This window comes from Periophthalmus magnuspinnatus, chromosome 16 (assembly GCF_009829125.3).
Source record: "Periophthalmus magnuspinnatus isolate fPerMag1 chromosome 16, fPerMag1.2.pri, whole genome shotgun sequence".
Lineage (NCBI taxonomy): Eukaryota > Metazoa > Chordata > Actinopteri > Gobiiformes > Gobiidae > Periophthalmus > Periophthalmus magnuspinnatus.
This window is the reverse complement of record NC_047141.1, coordinates 16,023,656-16,038,800: the sequence shown is the minus strand read 5'-3', so window position 1 is coordinate 16,038,800 and position 15,145 is coordinate 16,023,656. Positions and strand designations below refer to the sequence as shown.

Below are 15,145 nucleotides of genomic sequence, written 5' to 3'. Positions count from 1 at the left end.
CAGATCCCTTTCACGTTCATATAGGATGACTTATGTACACATGCGTAAACAAACATGACTGACCTGCATTGTTTACTGCAGCAGTGACCCCATTAGTCTGAAGGGAGTGTTAAGGATTTGTCAAAAGGTAATGCAATGGTAGAGTAGGTTCACACTAATAAAACATAATTCTTAAACGTTATTTCTATTATTTTTTACAGTACTACAATAGTGCAAACAAAGCAGCCAAATAGTACTAGGACGTGCACTGTATGTTCCATGGTCTTTTAGTATAGGCAACTATTTATAACTATAACTATTTATTACCAAGGGAAGGAAAGCAAGTAACAATTTTATGTTTTCATTTTTGGTCTTGTTAGTACATCTGCCTGGTAATGTCATGAGCAATATATATTTTCAACAATACAGTGAACACCCTTCTATTACCTTCTGCTTTTATACAGGCTGGGGATCGGCACAAGTCACATTAAAAGCTTGTGACATCTCAAGTATACATTTAGCAAAGAGACTCAGTGTAAAAAAGTTTTCCATAAATGCAGGTACGTCTCTTGAGTATCCCATTTCTTTCCGCCTCTCCTAATGCAATAGGGAGTGTGGCGGCTTTAGCTTGAAACGAAAGGAGTCACAAAGGCCATAAAAGTTAACATTAAGTTGGACGCATCGCCGTGTGAACACACTTTTCACTCGCACAAAACACACCGATCATCTGGTCATGAGCCTCTAGATCTCCGGGCTTACAATGAAAGCAAGACGATACAGCAACAATGGAGGAGACTGGAAAAAGCTGCTCATCTCCCAATCGCCGCCTTTGTTTGAGTGCTCCTAAAAGGCAGATGGAGGATGCGTGTGTTACGACTAAATATAGCTTCCTTTGCCGGTTCCCCCTTCAAACAGCAAAGCTAAGTGAGTAATTATTAGGTCTTACAAACGATCGGCCAGAACTAACATGTGTTTTTAGATATTAGTTAACAGCCAATAGTGTCATCCAAAATGGAGTTAGCTCAAGTTATTTTTACTTTCATTATTTGCGTGCTAAAGTTTCCACAACAGTGATGCAGTTTGAAAAATTGGGCTGCAATATGTGTAATATGTTGTCAATGCTGATAGCTGAATGCTTCATAGCTAGGTCAAAAGGAGCTGATAAGAGAGTAAAGACAGGACAATTATATCTCTGGCAAAACTATTATTTACTATTTGTCAAGTTAAGGTATTCATTCAGAAAGTATTGTACTCAAAGGTAGAAACTGAACCGACCTCTATCCAGCCAAAATGGTGTAGAATACATCAAAAATAGGGGATCCACTGCTTTTTGGTATACATCATTTGTCAACATTTTTTTTGCAATGTTTGCTTTAAGATGTTATTGAGTAGCTATGTACATTCAGAGGTTCAACATGGTCAAGCATAAGCGCAGTATACTATTGGTCAAAACTCACGGGTGATGTCACTTGATGAAAAATGAAAGTCTTAATATTCTGCTTAGAATAAATAGCAGAAATAGCTCATGTTAGATACAAGTAATAACAGAAGTCCAATCATGTCTAACCTTCAACCACACTGTGCCCCAATACATCATAGCTGCTCTGATTTAGCACATGGGTACAATGTAATTTCACACTTATTATTATCAATCAGAGAGGGATGTAAAGGATTTCATGACCTTACCACAGCCCAGGTTGTATATAACGGTGTTTTAGCGTGTCCATAAATGTCAATGCGACTTTGAGAGCTTACCTATACTTTCCACACAAACTTGCTCTTAAAATTTATATCATCCAATCTTGTATCTTTTCACTTGTCACTTGGCACGATCTTGGCCAATATAAATTAAAGAAGCTATTAACCTTGGTAGTAGTTTTTGTCCTCCTGAATGAGATTGATTAAACCGTGACTTTTATTATTTCGACCTAAAAAATTAAAAACACCTATTAAAAGTTGTATTTTGGCACACAGAGGCACATCCTTGGACTACTGACAAACTCAAAGTGACCGTTCTCTTTGCAAGTCATTTTCATTAAGCAAAAGCGCTAAATAAAAGATGGGAATGCATTTTGTTATTTTGTGGCGGTAGCTTCTTTTATCACGTTGAAAACCAGCCTGGAGATATCGTGTGGTTGTGAATCTTAATTAGAATACGGTGCAATGCCCCAGATACAAAAGCACGACGACGAATGGGCCACCTATTCACAGCTACACAAGAAAACTTTTGATAAATCAGACATATTTTGGGTTTGGCAGGGTGCATTTTAACAGAAGGAGGAGCAACAAAAAATGAATTGAATTTTAATATAGTCTGTTTCACACAACTATTCTAGACTAGATTAAACTTGATTTGAGGTTTAGATGTATGAGTTCACTGTTGGAAATTCCCACATCACAGATTGTTTTGATATAATGGAGTTAGACAATTATTTTAAAAAGGGGGCATTTTACCATTAGGGGGCATTAACTGCTAATACACTGCATATTAGACAGATCACCATGTTACCTTTTTAACTTTTGTTTTTGAAGCTCTGAGTCTCCCCTCCCTTTGCTCTCCACGCCAAGTTACTCCCCCTTCAGAGCACTATCACAATACAACCCCGCTAATGAAACTACTGCACGTTATATCAGGTTTGTCAAGTTGTGTACATTTTTGTATCATGTTTGCATATTTATGGAGAAGTGTTGTGTGGGAGCATGGGTGACGTAGGTTTGTGGGTTGAGCGTTGGACAGAATCTTACAGCTCACCATAAGGAGGGAATAGAGCCCGGGAGAAATTGCTAAAGTACTGGAACGTGCATGTGTGACATCTAAAACCTCTTCATGCATGTTTTTGATGTGGGAACAGGGTTATAACATGGTAGGAAGCTAAAAAAAAAATGGTGGTGGATTTGTTTATGGTAATACATACTGTCATTGTAATTATAACTTTTACAAACAAAAAACAACTTGAATTTAAGTTCACTTTTGACTATATAATATGCAAGTAATCTTTCCTGACACATAATACTACAACTGAAATAGTTAATGCCACTTTTATACACATATTGTCTGTAATGTATTCCATATAGCTAATGTAAATGGAAGAACCAACAGACATCACAGACACCGAGCCAAAACTTACCAGACGGCCTAAAAGCATAACTGCCCATTGCATTTGATTGGATTGCAACAGAATATAAAAGTGTAGATATATAAATGACTATATTGGCCAGTCTCCAGCGTCAGGGCAATAGCAAAGCCACCAAAACATCCACTTCAGCTCCAACAGTTTCTGTTCAAATGAGCTGCCAGAGTTCTGACACATGAGAAAGAAAGTGACAAACTAAACCTAACTTTTAACTTTCTTGAGCTGCAGATTGCTCATTTTCTCAAAGTCAACCTGCCACAAAATAACGAGAAGAGAGGGAGAAACCATTTGCAAGACAGGGTAAAGTTGTAAATGGGGGCTTTTCCCTTGAGGGGACATGGGACCAAGCTGTTTCCTATCAATTTAGCTATGTCACCAGTCCCTATACTCTGAAAAAGAAGTGATGTTTTAGCATATGCTTTGGATTTGATAAATAAATTGGTGAAGTGCGTCACCAATTTATGCTTCTATCTATGTATTAGATGAATAGAAAGACGGTTGGTCCAGTCTGGGTACAGTTGGGAAATCATTCAAAATTGGGTCAAAATGAATGTGTGTTGGCCTTGTGGTAGTAGTAATTAAATACAACTGCAGTTAGATTTATCCACTATACATCACCTTACACTAAATAGTAGCAGTATTATTTGTAGAAGTGATATAATTAGTATTCAGCTAAAAAGGTTTCAGGCTAATGAAGTACTTTTTGTGCCACTTTGAATCCTGATTATGAATGAAAGGGCATTTGACTTAAATATGTAGCAAATGAAATCAATGCATAAGAGGAACCATATCATTAGCATGACAGTAGCAACAAAAATAAAAAGATGTCAAACGTAAGCAGTTGAAAGTATAGTAGTTCTAAATATAGCAAACGTTACACATGTTTCTCATATTTAAGCTATTGCATTTTCAATCTGTCTGCGCTTCACCTTAAAAGCACCAAATCAATAAAACCAGACTCCTTTAAAATGTCAAAGAAATCCACTATTGTTCATAATGATGACTAAGCCTTTATTTGCTTTGACAATGAGTCTAGTTCTTTAAATGGCCGGGCTCCTGCTGGTATTTCCCCATTACCGAGAGTCCACTCCACATCAGTAAAACACTATGGCTTTAAGTGACTGTGGTTCCAGCTCTAATTGGGCATCAGCATTCACTCATTACTGAAAGTGCCACTTAAGCAAACACAGGCATTTTGCTGCTATTTGATATGAATCACTCACTCAGCCATTCAGCTCCTGTGGAAACTGCGAGCGACCCTGTGAGCAACCCATACTACTGTACAGAGTCACTCAATATTTCATTTTGGAGTACACATAAGGTTGCTGTAGCCTCTATGTATGAATTAAGCACTTGAAATGGCAGCAGTTGTATTGGATAGTAAGACGTAAGATTAGTAGAAGTGTTTATTTGTTGGTTTGTCACAATAAATACATGATAGGCCTAGTGATGTGAAGTTAAAATTGTTTATTATAAGAAAAAACATCAGTAGTAACAGTAGTAGAAGTAGTAGCAGTGGGAAAGCAGTGGCTCTAGTGCATACTTTTGTTGTGTCCTTAAGCACAGATTCATCCAATTCACCTAATATGAGTGTGATGTATGACCAGTGGCATGTCTATATAAACCCAATACTTTATTATTTTTATCAGCCAAGCACTCTTACTCTTGCTTCTTCGGTGTATTGATATACTGAGCTAGAGTAACATTTCATAGTCCTTCCTCCATCGCAAAGTGCATGTGTACAGATTGAGAAAACAATGCGGTGGGCTGTGGCCTTTCACTTCCCACTGCCATCACAAGTGGTCTGACTTTTATTGGTTGTAGGTGGGAGTAAACAAAACAAGGCGAACACAACTCTGAGGTTAAGCTACAAGAAAAACAGGGAAACACGTGAGGCTGGTATAAGCCTACAGCACAGATAACCTCTACCTTTTTTACTCAGCGCTAAAAAAGCCAGCTGACATGCCAGAACTCACTTTGTACAATGTGATTACAGCCTTGCAAAGCTCCAGTGGAAGTGAGAGGGGCCTGGCTGCACTAAACTCAATCAGGCTGTGTTCAGATGAGCAGCGTATTAGGGTAAACTGCTTACAACTGATAGCACGGGCTCCAGGAAGATATAAGAAAGGGTTTTGTTTTTTTTACAAAGTGGGCATTTGCATTTTTAACATGATGGAAGCACTGACCTATAGAGTCTGACAGACACTAACCTGGTCTATGCTTTAAATATAAAAATACTTATTGTAATAATAAACTGAAACTGAAATACTATATATGAGACTTGGAATGATGGATCAAATGTACTCGCTAAATAACTTTAAGATTGGTTTATAGATTGAATACAACAGAAAGCTTGGCATCTCATAACCACTTAAGATGCAATTTGCCTTCAGGTAAGTTCTATGCTCTTTATTATAATACCAAGACGTGTTTAATAAAAGACAATTAGGATCTAAAACCAACTTACAAATGCAAAGTTCTCTTGTGGCCTGAGGAAACACAAGTAGTGGGGAATGTACAGATATATACAGGTATGATTTCTGACACTTTTACAAGCTATAACTTAAATACAAAAAAAAAAAAAAAAAAAAAAAAATGCCTGTTGGATCACTTAGTGTAGCCTTGGTCTGAATTCATGCAAGCAGCTATATGAAAAATCCAATTCAAACACATATGATATAGTAATTATATCTTGCAAATAGTTGTAGACATCCATATTTATTAAATTCACCCTGAAAAGTGAAAATACATTTGCAGACCACATAAACCCGTAGTTGCATTTTTGGCACTTGTTGGACCTTTTGGCAACTTTACCAACACTTAGGAAGACATAGACTTGGGGAATATATATTATACTAAGTTGTAAGTAAGTTGTTGAACACTCTTTCCTCGCCATCTAACTTTATTAAAAGCTGTTGTCTATGGACTTGTTAAGTTTTGGCAGTTTTAAATATATTTTGCAAAACTTTTCCTGAAAATGGAAGAAGACCTCATCGCTACATCGCCTGAAGCAACGTAAAATTATAAAAACGTCACCTATGAGAAATAATTTTGACAGGTGTCGAACATTACACTGAAGAACTCCTTTCCATCTGCTTTATTCTTATTTATACAGCCCTTGTAGCAGTTTACATTCTATTTGTCAAGGGACCCTACACACACACACACATCTTGGCAAGTCATTCTGTATTTTGCAAGTTTCGCTGGCCAATGCATCAACACTATACTTTGCCTGAAGAAGCCCCAAACCTTAAAGCAGTCTCCCTTCATGGTCTGTTAGATGCCAAAACTGTGAGCTAGCATTTCGGGAACACTTGATACCACCATAATATGTGCTACAATCCCTCACAATCTAGTTATTTTTGCTGCATTAGCTTCAAAGCACTAACCCAAGTTGGTGTTTTCTTTTAAAGCCTTTAGATGTTAGCTTTGGCCCGTTTCCTCCCATACCCATAATCACATGACACCCAGCTACTCTGTTACATCCACTTCTCTAGTTTCACTCCTTCTTGCTCCCTCTAAAAGCCTTAGCCTGCTGTCCTCAAAATGAATCCACACGAAAACATTACGCCTTTTACGAAATAGTGCCACAGATGGCGAGTGGCCTAGCCCAAAGTACCCTCCCTTTGGTGCCCACAGCCCTGCATGAATCATTCTGCCCTTAAGTGGGACATAGAATTAAGTATAGGAAAATTCTCCATCCCGTCTTGTCCATTAGTGCTCTTTTTACAACCTATTAGCCAAGAGTGTAGTGGTAGTGTGTACGATAAGAGGCAGGGATGAGCTAGGCTGGCCATCCAAAGCAGTGACACTTCCGAAACTGCAACCGTCACCCCACTTTTTGCCCCCCTCTACTTCCTAGATATCCCCATACTCCTTCGTCACATCCTCCCCCGATATATGTGAGACTCATGTGCTAGTTTGAAGCTTCTCACGCTGTACACCGTCACTTTGCAAAATGACAACCATTCACACAGGCTTACCGCACACTTAAGTCCAATCTCATGTGCACGCTAATGTCGCTAATGTCTCGAGATTGAGGCATTTAGAGAATTGTTCAGGAGGAAGAGGAGGAAGCAAGCAAGCGAGGAGGGGAGGAGAGGTGACAGCCACGGGGATGCAAAGCGCGCACAAGAAAAGGCAGTTAAAAAAATACTATGGTGTCACGAATGCTTACCTTCCAAGATGAAACAGCTCACCTGGATGCCTCAAAGGAGCAGACAGTACGCATTCAGGCCAAAGCTCTCTTCCTGCAACCCAGCTGAAAACATCTCCCTCCTCCCTCCCTCCTCTCTCTTGCTTGCTTTGCTTTCTCTCTCCCCCCCTCCGTCTCGCTGTGTTGCCAGTGATGAGATTGTACTATGGGCAGAGCGGCGAGGAGGAGGGAGGAGGAAGGGATGGAGGGGGGCGTGTTCAAAGCATGAGTGAGTGAAATCCGAGGTAGCGTATTAGGAGCGCCGTATTAGGAGGCTGATGCTGCGTTTCGCCTTGCCCAGCGCCGACAGCCCTCCCCTGGGTACGGAGACGGGGGGTGGGGGTGGGGGTGAGTGGTGAGTAAGTACAATGTGACAGATGGGAGCGGAAACACTGTTGAAGGAGGAGATGGCGTGAAGTGGAATCCTAAAGGACCCCCCGTTTACACGCCAAAATGGTACGGCCCGGAGGAGTTTGAGGAAGCAAACAGTAGCATCTGCAGTATTAGCTGTTAGCATCGCAGGGTTTACAGATGCGAATGCTAAATGTGATAAGCAAACAATCTCCAGTTCACACATCATATACTATATCTCTTGTGTGGTCAAGAGCATCAGTTAGTAACTATAACAACAGAAGCATCAATGTACTCTGATGTCTTCATTCACCTCATTTTGTAAAAGCTGCTATTTCCTGTCTGCATGTAATATTTTTTTTACTGGCTGAACAAAAAAAGAGAGAAAGGAGCTATACTTTGCAGTGCATCCATAGTGGCTCCGTGGTGATGACCTTGGTCCAACAAATTATCTGTTATTGTTTGAAATCCAGAAAGTCTCAAATGCAGTCGCTCAAGGACATATCATTCAATAGGTATTTTCGACTGAATCGTCTCATGACATCTTTATAGTTTTATACATATACTCCAATCAAGTCTATTATGTGGAGTTTCAAAAGGATTACAGAACTGATGCTTTAGCCTTGCATTGCGACACACTTTAGAGTGGCTTGAGGTAAATAAGTTTGAAAAGAAAAAGTGCCATACATGCAGTTAAGTTACAGGATGAATTATAGTCGTAATAGTTGAATTGCAGCTTCAAGTAACTTAATTAGGCCTAAGTGAGAAAACGCATGAACAATTAACAGATTTTATTCATTCATAAGTCAAATATAAACGGATGCCTACATGATGCTTACAAGCTCCTGTTCGCAATTGTTCTAATGCAAGATGTTAGATGGATTTCAGATTTGTTTTAGGCATAGTAATTCTTTTGGGAAACACTTAGCTGTTCCCCATAATGTCTTCTCACATCACCTGCCAATAAAACCTGTGTCCGCAAAATAATATCAAAGATTTGTTCCTCTTATAGGGTACAGTTCTATGTTACCAACAATATAATGCAAATTTGACATTTTGGATAAACAAATATATAAAAGCAAAATTACTATTCTTCAATATGTGAATTTGCTCCCAGCATTAGCAGCCGGTGATGTCACTCTTGTGTGTCTAATCTTATTGATGGGGTCCCTCAATCCATTTTGGGGCCAATTACTTTATATTTATGGCTATACCAGGACCATGGAGCACTTGACCTGTACTTTGCCCCATTATGTCACCCTACCAGCCCCCACAACACACACACAGACACACCCACACACACACACCTAAAGCTAAACATGAGATCAGGTGGTTAACCAGAGCAGGCTTTACAATAAAACTAGTTTATGCCCTGTTTCACTGTCTCTGGGGTCTGATACTGTGCTATTATGGAGATTACACTTAATGGAACACAATTCAATACAAAATGTGAATGAAAAACCTCATTGCACAAAGACTCTACAATGCTAGTATTTCAAAGGCATTTCACTGTATTTTTAAGCTAATTTCATTAATACGGTGAATTCTGTAGCTACATTGATTACTAAATATTTGTAATGTATAAATAATGGCAAAATGCATGTGAAAATGGAAAGTTTACTTTGTTGCCCTCTGCTGGCTTTTTGACCCCGTTTTGAATAAGAGATTTTTTGAGAAACACATAATTAAAATGTACCATCTATAAGTATTTGTTTTTTTGTGTTGCTGCTTTTTTGTATGTTAGATTTTTTACCAGTTGATTACAGATGTGAAATTTGTTCCCCCTACACCAGGCCTTTGCTCTGGCTCACCTGAACTTCCAAAGTGTCTTCCACACTGTCAAAGAGAAGCGACGTAGAGCTGGTGGTGCCGTGAGAACACAACAGGGTGTTTTTAGAATTTAGGGATTATTTGTTACACACATAGATCATCATTATACTTAGTTTATTGTTAACTGCAACATGGACCATTGACTGTTCTTATTCATGCAAAATGACAATGCAGTGTTTTTTTTTTTTTACCAAATTAGCTGAACATGTATCTAAATTTAGCACTGATGCTTGCAGGACAAAATTCATCCATGAATGAATCACACGAAATACAACTAAGCTAATGCTGAATGAAAACCACCATTCAAACTCTATTCTGTCCCACACTGATAGAAAATCTCAAGCTCAGTTTTGCATTATGACCTTTAACTTGAGTTTGGCAGGCCAACCACTCTCTATATTGACATGAGTGAAGGTGCCTCACCCCAATGTTTCACTACATTCTCTCTTCCTTTAGTGGCTCTTTCAGTTTCCCCTCCTTTGTTCTCATTGCCGCACACAGATGACCTTGACTGTCAGGTTTGTTGCTACAGGAACGAAACGTCTTGTCTATTGTGGCACTGTGGGGTCGGGCAGGTGTGAAATCCCCAATAAAACCATTCAGATTGGATCTAAATCCTATTTCAGACGGTATCATTCAGCCAAAACATTTTTTTAAGTCAAATAGTGATTGCCACTTCTGCTGAAAATGTCACAAAGCAAGATCATGATGTGTTCGTACACCCAGTGCACTTCAGTAAATACAGTTCAGTAAATGCAGTAAATACAGTATTATGTTTAATTGACAAAACTGTGAACTATACATATTCTCACCTAAACCAGGAATGAATGAGAGCTAAACCAGGACTAAGATTTATAAACCAGAACTGGCTAAAACGTATAGGACGATTGCAAAGTAGGATTAAAGTGGAAATAAGAATGGATATGGACTTCGGGACAAACAAAGGTCCATCTATCACTATGCTTACATCCACAGGCAACTCAGAGTACGCTCTTGATCTGATTTTGTCTTGTTTCTCCTGATACACTACAGAACAACTCTTGTTCCAGTCTACATGCAGGTCAAAGAACCAAACGGGTGCAAATTTAGCACTGGCTCTACAATTCAATAGTTATAATTGCTCATAAAATGTGTAACATACATATAACTACATTTTGGCAGAGTATAGATAAGCGACAACTCATTTCCTTTGAGCGTGGAATTGTCAGTAAGTACTAGGAACATTTTTTTATTTCCACAGCGCAAATAGATATATCAATCAAGTCTGAGGTGGAGGGACCATAATTTGTCTCATTACTGATTTAAAATGAGTGAGGACACATCCAAATACATGTCTAATATTTGCTTGACTGTTTCTTACCCTGTGTAGTTGAATGCCTCTCCTTGCATGATCACAGTATGTCGTTACATGCAGCGGTGCTCCAAGTATAATTGAAGTTCTCAAGAATTGGACTATAGGTCAGATTTGGCTTTCCCGGTGTGTATAAAGTCTGTAGTTTTATGATTTGAAAAGTCTGTACAAGACACACACAGTCATACAGGTTGAAAAGTGCAGATGCCAGTAGAGGAGATGTGGGGGTAGAAACTGGCTGGGGGTCATTCATTATTCAGCGATGCATTCACATTTGGCCCCCGACTCTGCTCCGGAAGCCCATACACACAGCTGCATGTACAGTATGGGGGACCACTGGGGGTTCTGACAGCCCTGGGGGGGAGAGAGGAGAGAGAAGTGGGGGAGGGTGAGGGGTAAAAGGTGAAGCTAAGCAGACAAGGAATATCTCGCCTGGATGCTCAGAAAGGCCAAACACAGGCTCATGGGGGGAAGCACTCGCGGAGGCAACAGCGCGGATAATACAATGTGGTTCTTTTTGTTATGGCAAAATGATTTTAGAATAATAACATAAGTGAATATAAAATGCTGACACTTCTTTTTGATATGCTTTTGTGTTTTAACAGGAAACACAATGCAACTATCTGGATATCAGTGAATTACTAGCAATTAGCTTCTATTGTTGTTTTCCAGTCAGTTGTGATATCAACTGAATAAATTAACAGAGGGGATGAAACAAAGATGATTCCTTTACGTCAACATTATATCCTATAGCAGGGGTCTCAAATTCAAATTATCTGGGGCCCGCAGGATGCAGAGTCTGGGTGAGGCTGGGCTGCATCAGGTATTCCACAAAAAAATGCTTTGTTAAAATTTTCTCAAACGTCAATGCTGTTTTCAACATACATGAGGAAATATGCCAGTTCTTGTGGATTTTGTGGATATACATCATTATTTGTTGAATCTTTTGTGATGGACGTACACAGCGCGAGTGACCCGTGTGTTTGGGGTTTACCGAATTGGCGGAACCTTCTACACACAACATGGTAATGGCACACTAACATTAAAAGTTTATATTGACCTGCGGGCCACAAAATATTGTCTCGCGGGCGGCAATTGACCCCTGGGCCGCAAGTTTGAGATTCCTGGCCTATAGCCTAGCACAGTGGGAACTAGAATTTGAATAATTTGAACTATAATGAAATGTAATTAAGTTATTTTACATTATTGGCATTTGTAGTAGTAAAACATTGGTGCCTTTACTACGATCCAGCAATATTATTTGTCAGTACTTTTTTACTCAAGTACAGATATAGTTATTGAGTACTTCTCTCACATTTCGTCTATAGCTATAGCAGGTTATTTTCTCTGGGTCTAAAATGTGGCTGTAAAAATAAATGGTTCAATTCTGAAATATGATTACTACCCAAAACACATATTACCCGTAATGCACCTCTGAAATGGTTTCTCATTAAACAGGGACTGCATGGAAGAGACCCATATCGATTTATTCATCACAAAGACATTTCAGAAAAGAATTCAGTACGGCCAGCCAACACAACGGTGGGTTCTGATTGGGTGGCAAGGTGCAGGTCTTTTGTCTGGTTAGACGTGTACTCTTCTTGGGTTAAAAATGCAGTTTAAGTTCTGTGTCACTGGCAAGATGTATAGTGAAATGTGATCCTCTTCAGCGAGTACTCACGATTAGAGAGGGGTGATGGATCGTTACGGGTCAAAGGAAGAATAGGCAGGGTAAGCACAAAGAGTAAAGACTGGGTAACTACTACTCATAACTTTAATATGGTCTTCACAAAACAGTATTGAGGATATACAATACAACTTCTCAGCCACAACAAACTGCACAGAAGTAGACAAAGTGTAAAAAAAAGTGACGTTTGAACCCCTAATCTTTCAGTTTGTGGGCAAAGCTTAGTCCTATGTGCCAATGTCACCTCTAAACCAGATTAAACCAGTCTTATTACAATTTAGCAAGTGGATCTTTCCTTTAAATGTCTGGTTTAGTGTGAGTTTTAGTTTCATTGTTTTTAATACATGGGGGCTTATTCGTCCCACATCCCACACAGATAAGAGACACATTTCACTCTACGGTAACACGGCACCAGTCACATGACCACAGCACACTCCTGATTTGTATCTATGACCTCCGAGCGCTGATGGTACACTGACCTGGATATGTGTCCACCCACAAACACCTGTCCACACAACACTACTGCAACGCACACCAAAGCAAATAATCACATTTAGGACTACAAATGAAAAAAACTAAATGGACAGATAGTGAACTGTGTGCGTGTGTGTTTTTTTTACAGTTTATATAAAGGATTAGTCATAAATTTGTCAGACACTATTCAAAACCTTTTTTCTGCTTGTCTCAATTGAAACGTTAATTCTTTGTCTAGCATGTTCCAAAATATAGCATTAAACATACTTATATCCATGGAGGGAAGAAGGTCACACATCAGGTCAAGTTACAAGCCAGATCTGTGGAGAAGTGGCCCAAAAATAAATGTGACGCATAACTTTACTGCCGTAGTTTGGAACTTTCCAGACAGGCAATAACATCTATGGAGACAAGAAAGTGGCGGGACCTCCAATCAAAAAAAAACATAGTGCACCTTCAAACAAAGCTACATCATGTGACATTGAATTTGAACAAACAGCAAAAACAACACTAACAATGGGCTGTGCGTTATAGCAGCAGAGGTAGACCCCTAGTGTACCACTCACTAACTTTTACTCCTCTATTTGATTCCACTTGACCCTAAGAAAAATCGTTTTACCCACAGATCGTTCCAGGCCGTCCCAAAGCTCCGGTCTCCTCTCTGATTAGCCAAGATGGAAGAATGAGGTGAGGTCTCTAGGGGATATCTGTCTAGAAGTCTTTTTACAAAGGACAACTCAAGGGACCAGACTAACCCACAGTGTCCTGCTATTGGAAATCAGTGCATGAAAGCTCCTTAGAGGTCTTTGCAGCTTTAAACACTGACTACAGATCATGATAACTCGCTCCAGCTCAGGAGACAAGAGAAAAGCGTCTGGTAAAACTTTCTAATCATTTCAAAAGCCTTAATAAACCATGTCCAAAGACAAACAAATACTTTATTAAGAAGATGAAGCTTGGATAAAACAAAATGCCCAATCTAAAATGTGATTACAATTGAGAAAAATGGGAAAAGACATTGTGGACTGCTTTGCTTGGCACCAACATATTGAGTGCATAGTCTAATAATACACTAAAAGCTTTTATATAAACACTAGAGATAGACTGATATGTCTGTTGGCAGATATATTGGATTGATATTTGGACTTCAAAGCGTATTGGCTATCGGCCTTAAATCTCCAGCACAGGCCGATATTTTGTTTTGATTGATCTGCTGTCTAACAAATTACACACAAAGCTTTAAATTAACACGTTAATATGAAGAGATAGCTGCACAAAATGTGACTACAGGGGAGTTTGTAGTTCATTTAAATTACATCATTTGGAGAAAACAACCTAAATCTACCAAAATATCGGCAGAGCTTATCGGCCATCGGTTGTTCTGGATTTTAAACAATCGGTATTGGCCATGAAAAACAAACGTATCACTTATTATGCTTTTTAAATTGGGTTTAATACGTGTTATCTCACTTACAATCCTCCCAATTACCAGTAATAATTCACAGTGTATATTTGACATGGCAGAAGGCAGAGTGTATCTAATGTTATTATGTGTGGTGTGGGCTGGTGTCCCTATCAGCTTCCCCAGTGCAAGAGGCAGGACATCGAACAAGGTCACAGAAATGCCATGCTCTCATTATTCATGGGCTAAAGAGACACATGCTGGGGTTTTTAACATTTAGAATTTGCCCTAAGCCAATGATTTATTTATACAAAACTGAATATTTTTGGCATAATGTGTTAAGTTTAGTCTCATCCACTTAAGGAGAGATATAAGCATCATCAAATTAAAATAACAGTGAGATCTTGGGTTAATGGACTTATTGGTGTAGGTGGTGTAGTAGTAGTAGTAGTAGTAACAGTTCACTTAATAGTAATAGTAACAGTAAAGTAATAGTAATAGTAACAGTAAAGTAATAGTAATAGTAACAGTAAAGTAATAGTAATAGTAACAGTAATGTAATAGTAATAGTAACAGTAATGTAATAGTAATAGTAACAGTAATGTAATAGTAATAGTAACAGTAATGTAATAGTAATAGTAACAGTAATGTAATAGTAATAGTAACAGTAATGTAGTAGTAGTAGTAGTAGTAGTAGTAGTAGTAGTAGTAGTAGTAGTAGTAGTAGTAGTAGTAGTAGTAG

At 38.9% G+C, this 15,145-nt stretch overlaps 1 protein-coding gene across 2 annotated transcripts in view; it reads right to left on the bottom strand.

Moving 5' to 3' along the window:
• The window catches only part of cdk14 (cyclin-dependent kinase 14), a 210,338-nt gene that overhangs the window by 149,949 nt on the left and 45,244 nt on the right, over positions 1 to 15,145 (bottom strand). Inside the window, exon 1 of one of the 2 annotated variants that reach the window (XM_033980457.2) lies at positions 7,291 to 7,426. The exons of the other annotated variant lie outside the window; for it this stretch is intronic. The gene's annotated coding sequence lies outside the window, so the exon portion shown is untranslated. Of the gene's footprint in view, positions 1 to 7,290; positions 7,427 to 15,145 lie in introns of those variants that run through there. 2 annotated transcript variants of the gene reach the window in all.